At 42.5% G+C, this 13,910-nt stretch overlaps 1 protein-coding gene across 9 annotated transcripts in view; it reads left to right on the top strand.

Annotated features, from left to right (window-relative positions):
* ADGRL3 (adhesion G protein-coupled receptor L3) overlaps positions 1 to 13,910 on the top strand; it is a 2,975,920-nt gene that overhangs the window by 1,462,451 nt on the left and 1,499,559 nt on the right. The gene's annotated exons all lie outside the window — the stretch shown is intronic.

The raw sequence follows: 13,910 nt of genomic DNA, 5'->3' as shown, positions 1-13,910 counted from the left end.
TCTAAATGATCTGTAAATACATTGTGGTCATTGTTGAGGAAAGAGCTTGCTGTTTGGACAATGGATCTAGTGTATTTCTACAGCTTCTGGATTGGAATAGCCTCTTTTTTAATCTTCACCTACTACTACTATGTGAGACAGAGGCCTGCTATTCGCAGGAGATGGTGGGTGCACCCTCTACTCCTTGAAAGGCAGAGGAAAGGACAGTTCAAGACACAATACCTGGACCTGAGATGACACCCATAAAAATGGTACAGCTACTGGCGGATGTCCATATCCCTGTAAGTATCCATACCTACCCACCCCAACTCCACCCTCCCCACAACACCTTGTTCCGCAGCAAACTCTTTCCAGTTCTATACGCCTTTCTATCTCCTGTCATAGGTTTAACACCCTCCTGGAGATGGTGAGGAATGACCTCAGGAAGATGGGTACCAGATTTTGGAAGGCTGTCACACCAGAGGAACAACTAATGATCACTCTAAAGTTAGTAACAACAACTACAACATTATTTGAAATCAAAAACAAAAAGTTTTATTAACAAACCATTCCAACAAGGAAAAAAATCACAAAGCTTCCAACATGGAAGTCAACACCACAGTCTTCCAACGTGGAAGAGCGCAAAATAAATTTTCAATTTTTAAAAAAACAGAACATAAACTGTGGGCACAGAGCCCCTTGGGTGTTGCCTTCTAAACCTGAACAACATACAGTATATTTGAGATTACACCTTTTCTAAAAAAAAAATGAAAAAATATATAATGTCCTTGGTAGGGTGACCCACTACACCCGTCATACAATATTTGATTATTCGAAGGACAAATGTTTCTAGAAAAATATCATGGCTTATGAGAAAAAAAGTATTTTGCAAAAAAAATCAGTACAACTTTGATACAAAAAATACAAAATGGTGAATCTTCATAAAAGTTAAGATTTGACAATCTGGCTTGACAAAGTTGGCAATAATAGATTTCTGGTGACGTTGCCAATAATTTAATTCTGGTGGCAACGACACATGTTAGTTTCGGGTATATTAGTACCCTTCATCAGGCCTCATTCCATATAATTGTCTAAAAAAGAAAGAAACAACAGATTAAAGATTAAAATCCAGCGTCATAAAGATAAGGAATCAGTAGAATCCCAAAGATAGAAGAATTCATCTTTAAAGCAGTGAAAAAAAATGCACGGTGCATTTTGCACAGAATCCTCATAAATACTGGGACTCTAGCACTGATAGAACATATCAAAGTAATGTAGTAATAGAGAAGAGGAAACCAGAGTGAGTGTACATAGAGGACAAATGTCCCCACACTCAAGATTAGAATAACCTGAGTGCACACAAGGGGTAAATAAATACAGATGGCCCTGCACTCGCTAAAAGGCAAAAGACCTGAACAGAAACCAGATCCCAAGTGGAGTCCTGAAGCATACACCAGAGACAATCGTATTAGTCTCTATACTTCAGGGGTCAATATAGATATATAGGTTATAGCTCAGAATAGAGCAGAGAGAACCACATGACATAATATAAAAGACGGTGCACCATAGATGGTAAGGAGCAAATACGCAATTGTATACAGACCTATTAGACCCAGTTAACCACAAGAGCCAGAATGCAAATTAGGAAAAAGGCATCCGACCAAACGGGTGCACTGACACCTATTGAAAAAACAAAAAGGCTATGACAGGCTTGTGTTGCTCATTATAATCTAGCATAGGCCACAAACACATAGCAATATATGGAGACCAAGAGTAAATTTTAACTAGGCCCTCCCAGTCCCAAAATACAGTGTTAATTAACCTCCATAGGGATACAGAGCTCCACAGATTAATTAAAGCAAAATGACACAAACAAGGATCTAGCATTGTAAAGATAGTGATAACAAATAGCAAGCGCAGATCTGCAATGTGCAAACATATACTCACAATCCCATAGGCTGATATCTGGATCATTCAGCAGCTAGAAAAGGAGTGCAGGGAGCTGACAAACACGTGGCTGTTTATATACGCCATACCAGTGTTACAATTCTAGTACTGTGCATGCGAAAAGGAGGATGTGTCAGCGCATAACCAATCGAACAGCTGAAATGAAGAGGAAGCTCAAATACATTAGCTGGAAGCATCCGCGTAACCACGCTGGAACGCATCCGGCTATTAGAGGGAAGTGACGTCAGGTCCCCAGTTTCTAAATAGAAGCTATGGGAACCAGACCACGCTGGAACGCATATTGAAATCCAGGGACAAACAGCTAAACAATGCGTCCAAATGGACACTTAACAACAAAGAGAGGACCATGCTGGAGCGCATAGGTGAAAGGTATGTATGGGAAATGCATGGAACCAAAAAATATAAACACAACATATATACAGGCAACTTATGGGACCAAAGATTTAAAGGCAAAGTACCAAATATAAAAAAAAACTAAAAAAAATACCAATAAACCAGAACATAGCTGGCAATAAAGTGGTTCTCAACCAACTTTCTAGGGTAGTGTCTCTCTGTAAATTTAGATACCATGCCTGACAGGCGCAGCTAACTTTGGCATTCATTGCTAACAATGCGACGAACCCTCATGAGCTGATGAGAGATTGGAGTAGACTCCTAGGATGAAAACTGTGAAAGTCTAAGAGAGTGTTATGATCTGTTTTGTATAGAGATCAAAAAATAATAAGCGACCACTTCTACACATGCTAACATCCAAGAAGGAGACTTTAGCAGTGTCTATAATAACTGTAAATTTCAGAGAAGTTGAAGCACTCTGTGACTGCTCAAGGCCTCCAAGGAGGACCTGGGTCCTGACCAAATCAGAAAAATATGGTTAATATAACAATGCCATACACAGGCAAATTTTGAAATAACACAATCTGGTAGACACAATGCTCTTCAAATTGGCCCACAAAAATGTTTGCATATACAGGAGCTACATTAGATCCCCTTGAGGAACCTCTCAATTGCAGATAAAAAGTATCTTGAAAGAGGAAAAAGTTCCTTTCTAACACCAGTTCCAATAGGGACATAATAAATTCACCTTGTATCCCAGAGACCATTGTATCTCTTATAAGTGAATCGCTGACCACACTCTTTCCCTCATCATGTGGAATACATGTGTAGAGCGACTCTATATCAAGAGTACTGTAATAAAGAGGCAATTTTTGTTTGGCAGTACTACTTTTTCCATCTGTTTGATAAAGTCAGAAGTATGCCTAAGGTATGATGTCTAACTGAGCATATATTTCCTTAAAGGAATAGTATAAAAGAAATCACTTTTGTGCTAGCATTAGTAATGGATGTAAAAGCATTTTTAATAAAGGACTCAGCATATATTTTTGTCAAATAATGCTTTTACATCCCAGGTACCTGCACGTCAGGTTACCCTGAATTAACTGACGGCGTCGGGACAGAGGAACAGTCCACATTCATAGGGGATGACGCTGATGTAAAATCTGAGCGGCACAGTGTATTTCCTGGCTCCGCCCCCTCTCCCAACACGCAGTTAGGTTTGAGGGAGGAGAGACAACCTCTCTCGCTCCTATTATGCAGCCCACCCCTCCTCAATGCAAGTTTTAATTGATGTGGCCGCTGCAGAAATTGCTATTGTGCCCGGCAATAGTATGTAAGAGGAGGGAGAGCTATCTCCCTTCTCTCGCTCCTGCCCTGTATCTTCTGTGCACCACTGAGTCTGCCCCGTCGTTGTGGTTGATATGCAAAAGCAAACTAATGTACAGGAGGGCAGACGTGTCCCATTCTGCAGCCATCATCTATTCTGTACTAAAACATGTTCAAATTGCTCTGCAGAACGGAAGGTTTCTGCTTTTCCTAGTTTGCCATTGCATAGCAACCGCATACCTCCGATGACGCGGCGGACACAGTGTGTTCAGAGAAATTTATGACAGGAGCGAGATAAGAGGGAGACGCTCTCGGCTCCTGTTACAGCCTATTGACGGGCAGAAATACACAAGACAGGAGGGCGAGAAGGGGAGAGAAGCTCTCAGCTCCTATTACATGGTATTGGCAGGCATATGAGTAAATTCTACAGCAGCCACATGAGTTACAACGTGTGAGTGTGTGTGTGGAGTGGGGGGAAGCTTTTTTACATTTTTACCCTCAGGGTCGGCGCCTACAAAAGTGGACTATTACTCTGTCCACTGCTGTCTATAGGAAACTGTAAAACAGATTTCTTGACAAAAAAGTATTACATGACAAAAATATATGTATAGTCCTTTATTTATAATGCTTTTACATCCGTTACCAATGTTGCCACAAAAATACATTTTTCAATAGAATTCCTTTAATACCTTATCTAAAAAAATAGCAGTATGACTGAAAATAGAGTCACAACCTGCCACAATTGGTCTGCCTGGAGGTTTATCCAAGCATTTGTGAATCTTAGGCAGACAATATATGACAGGTGTGACTGGTTTGTTATTACCGTATATTCCGGCGTATAAGACGACTGGGTGTATAAGACGACTGGGTGTATAAGACGACCCCCCAACCTTTTCAGTTAAAATATAGAGTTTGTGATATACTCACCGTATAAGACTACCTCTCTTCCAACGTACACCAAATTTAAAAAAATCATATACTGGTGCTGTACTGTATGTGGTACCCAGTATATAACAGTATATAGTCAATTGACTGGTTGGATTGGTCAACTCTCCCTCTCCCTAAGTGGATTGGTCAGCTCTCCTTTTCTACCTGTTTATCAGAGCAGTATGGAAGAATAGATTGTGTTGTGCCCATAAAACATGCCTCTTTCACCCTTCTGGCCCGCCCTTGTATCCTATTTACCTCTATCTCTGCCTCTCAGATTTCTCACATGTGCGCCTGCGCCGCTTCACTACAGTCCTAAGGGGCGAGATCTGAGAGACGGTAACAGGATAGGGGGTATCACCCAGCATCAATGATACCCGGCGTATAAGACGACCCCCAACTTTTTAGAAGATTTTCAAGGGTTAAAAAGTAGTCTTATACGCAGGAATATACAGTATACAAATACTCAAACAAATTTCTGATCAATAATGTTACTGCCCAAAGCATCATCCAAAATTATCTTAAAGAGAACCAGAGACGAAGCACCCTCATGTACTTTATTACATTTATCAGTGGGAACATGACAGTAAACACCTACCCTGCTTTTAGTTTAAATCTTCTCTGCTTAATCTGTCTATAATCAGCTGTGATAAGAATCCCTGACTGAGTCAGTCAAGGTTTGACCTGGAATCATTATAGCTGAGTCACTCTTTTGTGGAGTTTTTTCAAGCCCAAGCCTTCCCCCTCCTGGATCAGATTTCCTGCTTTACATACTGAGAGCTCTGATGACATGGCCCTCCCATGTCATCAGAACTCTCAGTATGCTGCAGGAAAAATCTCTGTCTAACAGACAAGTGTGGCTGTGTGATCTGTGTTCTCTGTGCAGCCAGTCATCATTATTACCTACTGTATGCAGTTTCATTACTATGAGAGACACTTCCTACAGGCAGCCACACAGCCGAAAAATGTGGTGCCTGCCGCGCTGAAAAATGGGCATGGCCATAACATTCTATGGGCAGAGCTAACGTAATGATGCAACAGCGAGGCATAAGAAAGCAGTGTTTATGCCGTGATGTGGTCAAACGAGGATTCGCATCATGGGTGAGCAGAAACTGTGTGATGCTATTTAATTGTATACCATAACTCCAAAGCAGCAAACACAGCCAACTATGACCATTAAATAATAAATGCAGCAACAGTTACCCCAGACACCACAAAATAAATGCAATGGGCAACATGTCAGCACAAAATAAACGCATTGCGGGCAACATTTCAGCACAAAATAAACGCAATGGGGGCAAACATGTCAGTACAAAATAAACGCAATAGGGGCAAACATGTCAGTACAACATAAACGCAATGGGGGCAAACATGTCAGTACAAAATAAACACACTGCGGGCAAACATGTCAGTACAAAATAAACGCACTGCGGGCAAACATGTCAGTACAAAATAAACGCAATGGAGGCAAACATGTCAGTACAAAATAAACGCACTGCGGGCAAACATGTCAGTACAAAATAAACGCACTGCGGGCAAACATGTCAGTACAAAATAAACGCACTGCGGGCAAACATGTCAGTACAAAATAAACGCAATGGAGGCAAACATGTCAGTACAAAATAAACGCACTGCGGGCAAACATGTCAGTAAAAAATGAACGCGATGGGGCAAACATGTCAGCACAAAATGTACGCAATGGAGGCAAACATGTCAGCACAAAATGAACGCAATGGGGGCAAACATTTCACCTGGAAAAAAAAAGGATTTACTTACCTGACATAAGTCAGTCAGCCAGCCGGCCGGCCTCTCGTGTGTGTGCGCAGCTCCCCGGGCTCACAGGCACTCAGGCAGAGCAGGGCTACGGCAAGATGACGTTCGGAGGCGGAGCCCTGTACTGGAGACACAAATAGTCTCCAGTACAGGGCTCCACCTCCGGACGCCATCTTCCTGTAGCCCTGCTCTGCCTGTGCCTGCCGGAGGAGGACAATGCAGGCTGCTGGAGCGGGGCTGCGGGGAATGAACTAACGCAGCGTCTAGGAGACGCTGCGGCTAGTTCATTGTACGGTGGCCAGAGTCCCGAGGCCGGGACGTCCCACTGCTAAAAACGGGATGTTTCCCGGGACCTCATGCAGCCTGGGACAGCTCCCCCGAAGGCGGGACGCGTCCCGGGTAAAGCGGGACGTATGGTCACCGTACAGAATATGAAGTTGAAAGCACACAGATGAAATGCTGCAGCAACAGCCCTGCTTGTCTATAGTCTCATAGAGGCTAGACAGCACGTCCAGAACACCTCATAACCTGGAAGCAGAAGGTATATGAGCCGGCGGCCATATTGGATATTTCCTGGAGCAATAATAGATAAAAAGCACTCAAAAAGGCACACCAGAGTGGCAAAATTATCGGGTAGAGCATTTATTCTTTACAAGCTATCAACTGATATGTTTATTTTGTGTGAATCGTTCATCTCTGGTTCCCTTTAAGCTCTCCCAAAAATTTGGATGTGAGATTCAGTGGTGTTTAATACCCGGTGCTGTTTTTTTTACAGACACCCCTCCCCGCCCCCCAAAAAAGAGAAAGGGCGCGAGTGATGCAAAATGGGTGTTGCCATGACATGGGCGGAGATAAACGTTATGTAACAATGTAACTCTAAGGCAGTGCCCTGAGTTTCCTCCCAAAACACAGTTAGGCAAAGTGACCCTAAGGCCTGGTTTACACGGATGCTTCCTGGCCGGTAAGTGACTGCTCGTTGTCTAAGCGCTGCCTATACATATGAATTGGCAGGGCAGATACCATTGTTTACCGTAATTTGCTGTCACAATAGCCACTTTTTTATCCATATTTTTCCTGCCGACTCTAGTCATTTACCGCCACATATCTGACCCTTTGTGGTGGTGAAAAACGCAGATCATCGCCGAAAGACGTCAAATGCTTTTCTGCATGCTTGCAGAAAAGCATTTGACCGAGACAGTGTGAACCAATCTTTAAGGCAATTAGACATCATTCCTCAAACAGATAAGAAAGCAGTGTTTCCCCATGGATGAGCAGATGCTAAATTTGCAGAAACTGTGTGATGCTATCATGTCAATATGTACCAAAATCTCTGTGGAATGCCATGAAGGTAGATTGGAGTAGCCAATAGGTAGTGGCTGACAGGTAGTTATGGGTAGATTGTAGTGGCCGACAGGTAGTGACAGGTAGATTGTAGTGGCCGCCAGGTAGTGACAGGTAGATTGTAGTGGCCGCTAGGTAGTGACAGGTAGATTGTAGTGGCTGCCAGGTAGTGATAGGTAGATTGTAGTGGCTGACAGGTAGTGACAGGTAGATTGTAGTGGCCACCAGGTAGTGATAGGTAGATTGTAGTGGCCGACAGGTAGCGATAGGTAGCTTGCAGTGGCCGACAGGTAGTGATAGGTAGACTGTAGTGGCAGGGAGGTAGTAACAGGCAGATTGTAAGAGGCGCTCACTTCTGCATCTAGACCCATTGAGTTATACTCCTGTTTGCCTGATGAAGCAGGACCACACCTGTGAAACGCGTTGCACTAAGTGGAGTTCAATAAACATTTTTGTATTGATATATTGTGACTCAATTGAGTTTTATATTTTTGAGGGAGGTAAGTCCACCTGAACATCCCCCTCTTTTAGACGGTTTTTAAACGCTTTTATTCTACTCTGGCGCTCCTGTTTGCCTGATGAAGCAGGACCACACCTGTGAAACGCGTTGCACTAAGTGGAGTTCAATAAACATTTTTGTATTGATATATTGTGACTCAATTGAGTTTTATATTTTTGAGGGAGGTAAGTCCACCTGAACATCCCCCTCTTTTAGATGGTTTTTAAACGCTTTTATTCTACTCTGGCGCCTCTGTACACAAAGCCTTGCTGAAATGACAGTGGGAGGGGTGACAAACAGTGATGAAAGCAGGAAGGGGTGACAGTGAGAAGAGAAGAATAGCAGAAAATCAGTGAGCTAACTAGAAGGCAACAGGGGGTCACAGCAGGTAGCACTTACATTCCTTTGTTGGCAGGGGGATAGCTGCAAGGAGGATAGTGTGAACCCCCTTTGTTCCATGGGACATGGAGCCTAACAGGGACCCAGCAGGGAGTGTGGCTTAAAGAGACACTGAAGCAAAAAAAAAAATATGATATAGTGAATTGGTTGTGTACTATGAATAATTACTAGAAGATTAGCAGCAAAGAAAATATTCTCATACTTTTATTTTCAGGTATATAGTGTTTTTTCTAACATTGCATCATTCTATAATATGTGCAGATTACACAACACTCAGCATTCAAAATGAGTCTTTCAGAGCAGTCTGTGAACTAATGACTTCTACTCTAGCAGATAAAAAGTAAACAGTACAATAACACTTGAGATAATAAAAGTCAGATAACAGCCCTCTCCAAGACTAAACTTAGTCGGAGAGTTAATGGCTTGTTTGCATAGAGATAACAACTGGAGTTTCTTAACTCTTCCTGTACTGGAAACAATTAGACTGATGTATCTGATCTTAATGTTTTATTTCTTAGCTGTACTACACATACAAATCATAATATCATAATTTTTTTTCGCTTCAGTGTCTCTTTAAATATGTGGGTGAGGTCAAATAGCACGTGGAAGGCGGGCCTATAGCTACTATAGCAGACCTGCAGACCATCAGCGTGGCTGTCTGTAAGAACTCACCTGACTCCAGCATGGGAGCCTCTTTTCTCTGCTCTCCTGCAGCCCTCTGATCCTCCTGCTGTGTATCTCTCTCTGCCTCCTCGGTCTTCCTGTATGTCACATTGTGAGTTCACCCGGCATACAGGAAGACAGAGGAGGCAGAGAGATACACAGCAGAAGGATCAGAGGGCTGCAGGAGAGCAGAGAAGAGACGCTTCCATGCTGGAATCAGGTGAGTTGTTACAATGTAACAGATACGCCACTCTGATGATCTGTGGGTCTGCAATCTGCAGCACAGCTTTGGGGAGGGAGGCAGAAAGGGCACAGAGAGACCAGAGCATGATTTACAATCACAGCTATTCGGGCCCCAGACTGTGCAGAGTGACATCATCCTTTCAGCTGACACTTCCCACAACCCCCTTACAACGCCAGTGGGGGGATTGACCATAAGTTTCTTGGAAACTTGTTCGTTGTTAAACTGCCTCAGGATCGAAATTATAAGCGCGTAACCTCTTTCCCATGAACATTTTTCAACATCATACCATACTACCAATAAGCCTCATCTTAGCATAATTAAATAATAAATCACCAACTCAATAACAACAGCGATCCAAAAATCGTCAACACTCACAAACATAAAGTATACCAGATGACCCCCTCCCACTTTCATTTCCCCCTGGTTGAGCCCTTTTCCCCTCATAAGTAGGCCTTCCGAAACTGATACTCTATATCTGATGTTAATCCTATCTACAAAGGGTTATAAAGGTAAAACTGCAGCTGTCTCGACATGTGGTGTGAATACACTTAGACAGGATGCTAAACTCGAGAGAAAGCGTTAGATAGGAAAACTGTTGTTCCACTCCAACCAATAGTGTTAGTTGATGTATTGTACACAGCAGCACGGTGGCGTAGTGGTTAGCTCTCTCACCTTGCAGCGCTGGGTCCCTGGTTCGAATCCCAGCCAGGGCACTATCTGCAAAGAGTTTGTATGTTCTCTCCGTGTCTGCGTGGGTTTCCTCCGGGCACTCCGGTTTCCTCCCACATTCCAAAAACATACGGATAAGTTAATTGGCTCCCCCTAAAATTGGCCCTAGACTACAGTACTTACACTACATAATATAGACATATGGCAATGGTAGGGATTAGATTGTGAGCTCCTTTGAGGGACAGTTAGTGACAAGATATATATATACACTGTACAGCGCTGCGTAATATGTCGGCGCTATATAAATACTAAATAATAATAATAATAATAATATTGATCTGTAATGTTTTGTATTTCTGCTCTTATATCTCTGCTCTTGTTAAGAGAATGTTTAATATCCCAAGAGTGGTGCCATCTAATTCCTGGACAGTAAGTCATGAAACTGAAATTCTTTGTAAAGCACCTTTACTCTACAAACATGACAACCTATATTGTATCAAACAGGATGGCACAAATGTTGTGCATGTTATGTACTGTTCTTGTTCATAAAATCCAATAAAAAATCTTATTGAGAAAAAAAAAAACTTCCTCAGGATCTCTGATACATAGTCGCTCCTATTCATGACTACCACAGCTCCCCCCTTTTCCGCAGATTTTATTATAATGGATTGGTCTTTCTTAAGATCAAACAAAGCATTTTTCTAATTTTTACTTAAATTGTATTGTTTATATGGTAAGGAACCCACTTTAAACTCCTTCTCCAGTTTTACTATCTCTTTTTTTTTTTTACCAACCTAATGTATGCTTTCACCTGTTCATTATTTTGAGATGGTCGGTTTGTCGTAGGGAGAAATAGATCCAGGTCCTTAGCACTGTATAGTGATTTACCAGTCAGGATTCTAGAAATCATAGGTTGTCTAGAAAAAAAAGCTTTCCACCTAAGTTGGTCAAAAAACTTTTCTAACTCAATATCCAAATTAAAAAAATCGGGAGTAGCTGTGGGACTAAACGATAGTTCCAAAGATAATTCATCAGCAGTTAAGGGATGATCTGAGATATTAACCACCGGTGACAAATGGGGTTTATTTGATATTATATGAAAGGAAGTTGTTACTACTATAGCCAGGCTACGGCCTAGTCAGGTTTCAGATGTTTCAGATGTCTTAGGTTCCTGGTGCCAGGACATAAAATGATTAACAAAATACACACACACACACAAGAGCATAAGAGATGGTAAATGTTATGTTGGAGCTATGTTTTCTTGACACACTTATATACCTGAAAATACAGAGTCTGCACTTGTGCAGTATCACAGATTATAATAAATCACGTGATTTACAAGAAAGATCACAGTTCAATAAGCAAGGCGAAAACAAGCTATTTGTGATAATACAGATGTCCACATTGGGGACACATTGGGGGATTTGCCCAGAAAGAGATTTGACTATTCTCGGTTTCATACAGCCAGTCTTTCCTGCCCAGATGTGTGGCTGACTGCTCTACAAATACTCTAATATCAAACTGATTAGATACATGCTTGTACATGAAACTGATCTATATTCTAAAGTATATATATATATATATATATATATATATACATATATACTCATATACCCATATATACATATACATCCTTTCATTATAGAGGTAAGTGCGGTCCCGAAAGTAATAATCTCTCCTGGGAATTAGCTTACGATATAGATGATGGGTATAGATTTATGGGTAGCATTTTTAAGGATTTTAGGAACTACTGATACTCTTATGGGGCTTTATATTTGGTGGAGTATGTAGACAGTTTTAATTTGTATATGATATTATCTGCCCTGACTGTGACCCACTTTATTGCCAGCTATGTTCCATACCTCCCAACTTTTTGAGATTAGAAAGAAGGACACTTAAGCCACACCTCTTACCATAACCCTAACCACACCCCCTATCACGCATACAATAAAGGATTTCATAAGAAAAAAAAATGGTTTTATATTTCGAACCGCACTGATCCACTTTATCCCAGTACATTTCCTTCATATTAATATTCAGAAAATAAGAAATATATATCAATCAAAAGGAAATTAATAGTTTAAACTAATTTTTCAGTAGTAATATACATACCGTATTTTTCGGACTATAAGATGCACTTTTTCTCCCCCAGAACTAGGGGGGAAAAGTCTGTGCGTCTTATAGTCCGAATGTAAGTTTCAGAATGCTCAGAACTTACGATCCGATTCCAGCAGCGGCTCCTCTCTCACTGTTAGCCGCTCTGAGTCCACTAGCTTGGCTGGAATGTCCTCTTCTTGCTCCTGTCTGTAGGCTTTGCCTACCTCCTCGTGTCTGCAGCTGAGCGGCAGCGTGTCCCCCTCCTGCTACTGCTGGTGAGTCAGTGTTATTCCCAGGTCCCAGCTAAGCCCCAGGCAGTCTCCAGCACTTTTATTTCCCTCTGTCTTTGGCTCTTCTCAGCACAGCATTGTTTCCTTGTCTTGGTCTCGCCGATCCACACTTCCGTCTCATAGCTGAGAGCAGAAGCATGACGGCAGGTAGATAGACCACACAGACTGTTTACAGAGCACAGCACATCGCGTTAGAGCTAGTCAAAGTTGTCCGGTTTACACAGTCAGCTCTAAATTGTAACCTAACCTTTGGGGTCACTGCCCATCTTGCTGTTTGATGCGAGGTTAATGATCCTTCCGACCTCAAAATGCCAGCAAAGCTCAGGTTACTGCTAAGAGCTGTCTGTGTAAATGGACAGCTTTGACTGGCTCTATACACATTGTGCTGTGTAGTGTGTACTGTATACTGTGTCTGTATACAGTTCCCTGCTAGCTGCCTGATGTGCCCTTTCTGTCAGAGCTGTGAGAATAGCAATGCTGTGTACTGTATACAGGCTGTATACAGTTCTCTATGTGTCTGCTGTGCTCTCTCTGTCACAGGCTCTACATTGCTATTCTCTCAGCTCTGACTGGCTCTAACATGCTGTGCCGTGTACTGTATGCAGGCTGTATACAGTTCCCTATCTTCCTGCTGTGCCCTCTCTGTCACAGGCTCTGCATTGCTATTCTCTCAGCTCTGACTGGCTCTAACATGCTGTGCTGTGTACTGTATACTGGCTGTATACAGTTCCCTGCTAGCTGCCTGATGTGCTCTTTCTGTCAAAGCTGTGATAATAGCAATGCAGAGCCTGTGACAACTGACAATCTCTAACATGCTGTGCTGTGTACTGCATACAGGCTGTATACAGTTCTCTATGTGTCTGCTGTGCTCTCTGTCACAGGCTCTGCATAGGCTATGCTCGATGCCCCAGAACACAGTTGCAGTGGCTAAGCTACTATAGCTGCTTTAATCCTGTCTGCCTCACATTTGTCTCAAGCAGTTCCTCCTCCACACTATGCCTGCTGATCCAAAGCCTCATGGAATTGATGGTTGCAAATGCCACCCTCAAGAGATCCCAGACTCAACAAGTGCCAGTTATAGGGTAGTTAGTACAGCTGGGGCAAGGCAACCAGGGTTCTAGTATTGTAGCTGGGGGGGGGGGGGGCAGCAGGTGCTAGCGTAGTGTAATTGGTGGGGCATTGGGAGTAAGTGTAATGTAGTGCAGTGTAGCTGCTGGGGAAGCAGGGGTTATTGTAACTGGGCAGTGTAGATAGTCAGCTGGGGGGAGAAAAGGTCCATAAGATGCTCCTGGATAATGGACTCACCAGGTTTAGTTTATTTCTTTTTTTCCCTTATTTTTTCCCTCTAATACTAGGTGCGTCTTATAGTCCGGAGCGTCTTATAGTCCGAAAAATACGGTAA

The sequence above is a fragment of the Hyperolius riggenbachi genome, chromosome 1 (assembly GCF_040937935.1).
Source record: "Hyperolius riggenbachi isolate aHypRig1 chromosome 1, aHypRig1.pri, whole genome shotgun sequence".
Taxonomy (NCBI): Eukaryota; Metazoa; Chordata; class Amphibia; order Anura; family Hyperoliidae; genus Hyperolius; species Hyperolius riggenbachi.
Note: the sequence above shows the minus strand (reverse complement) of the source record. Positions and strands in the feature narration are given on the sequence as shown.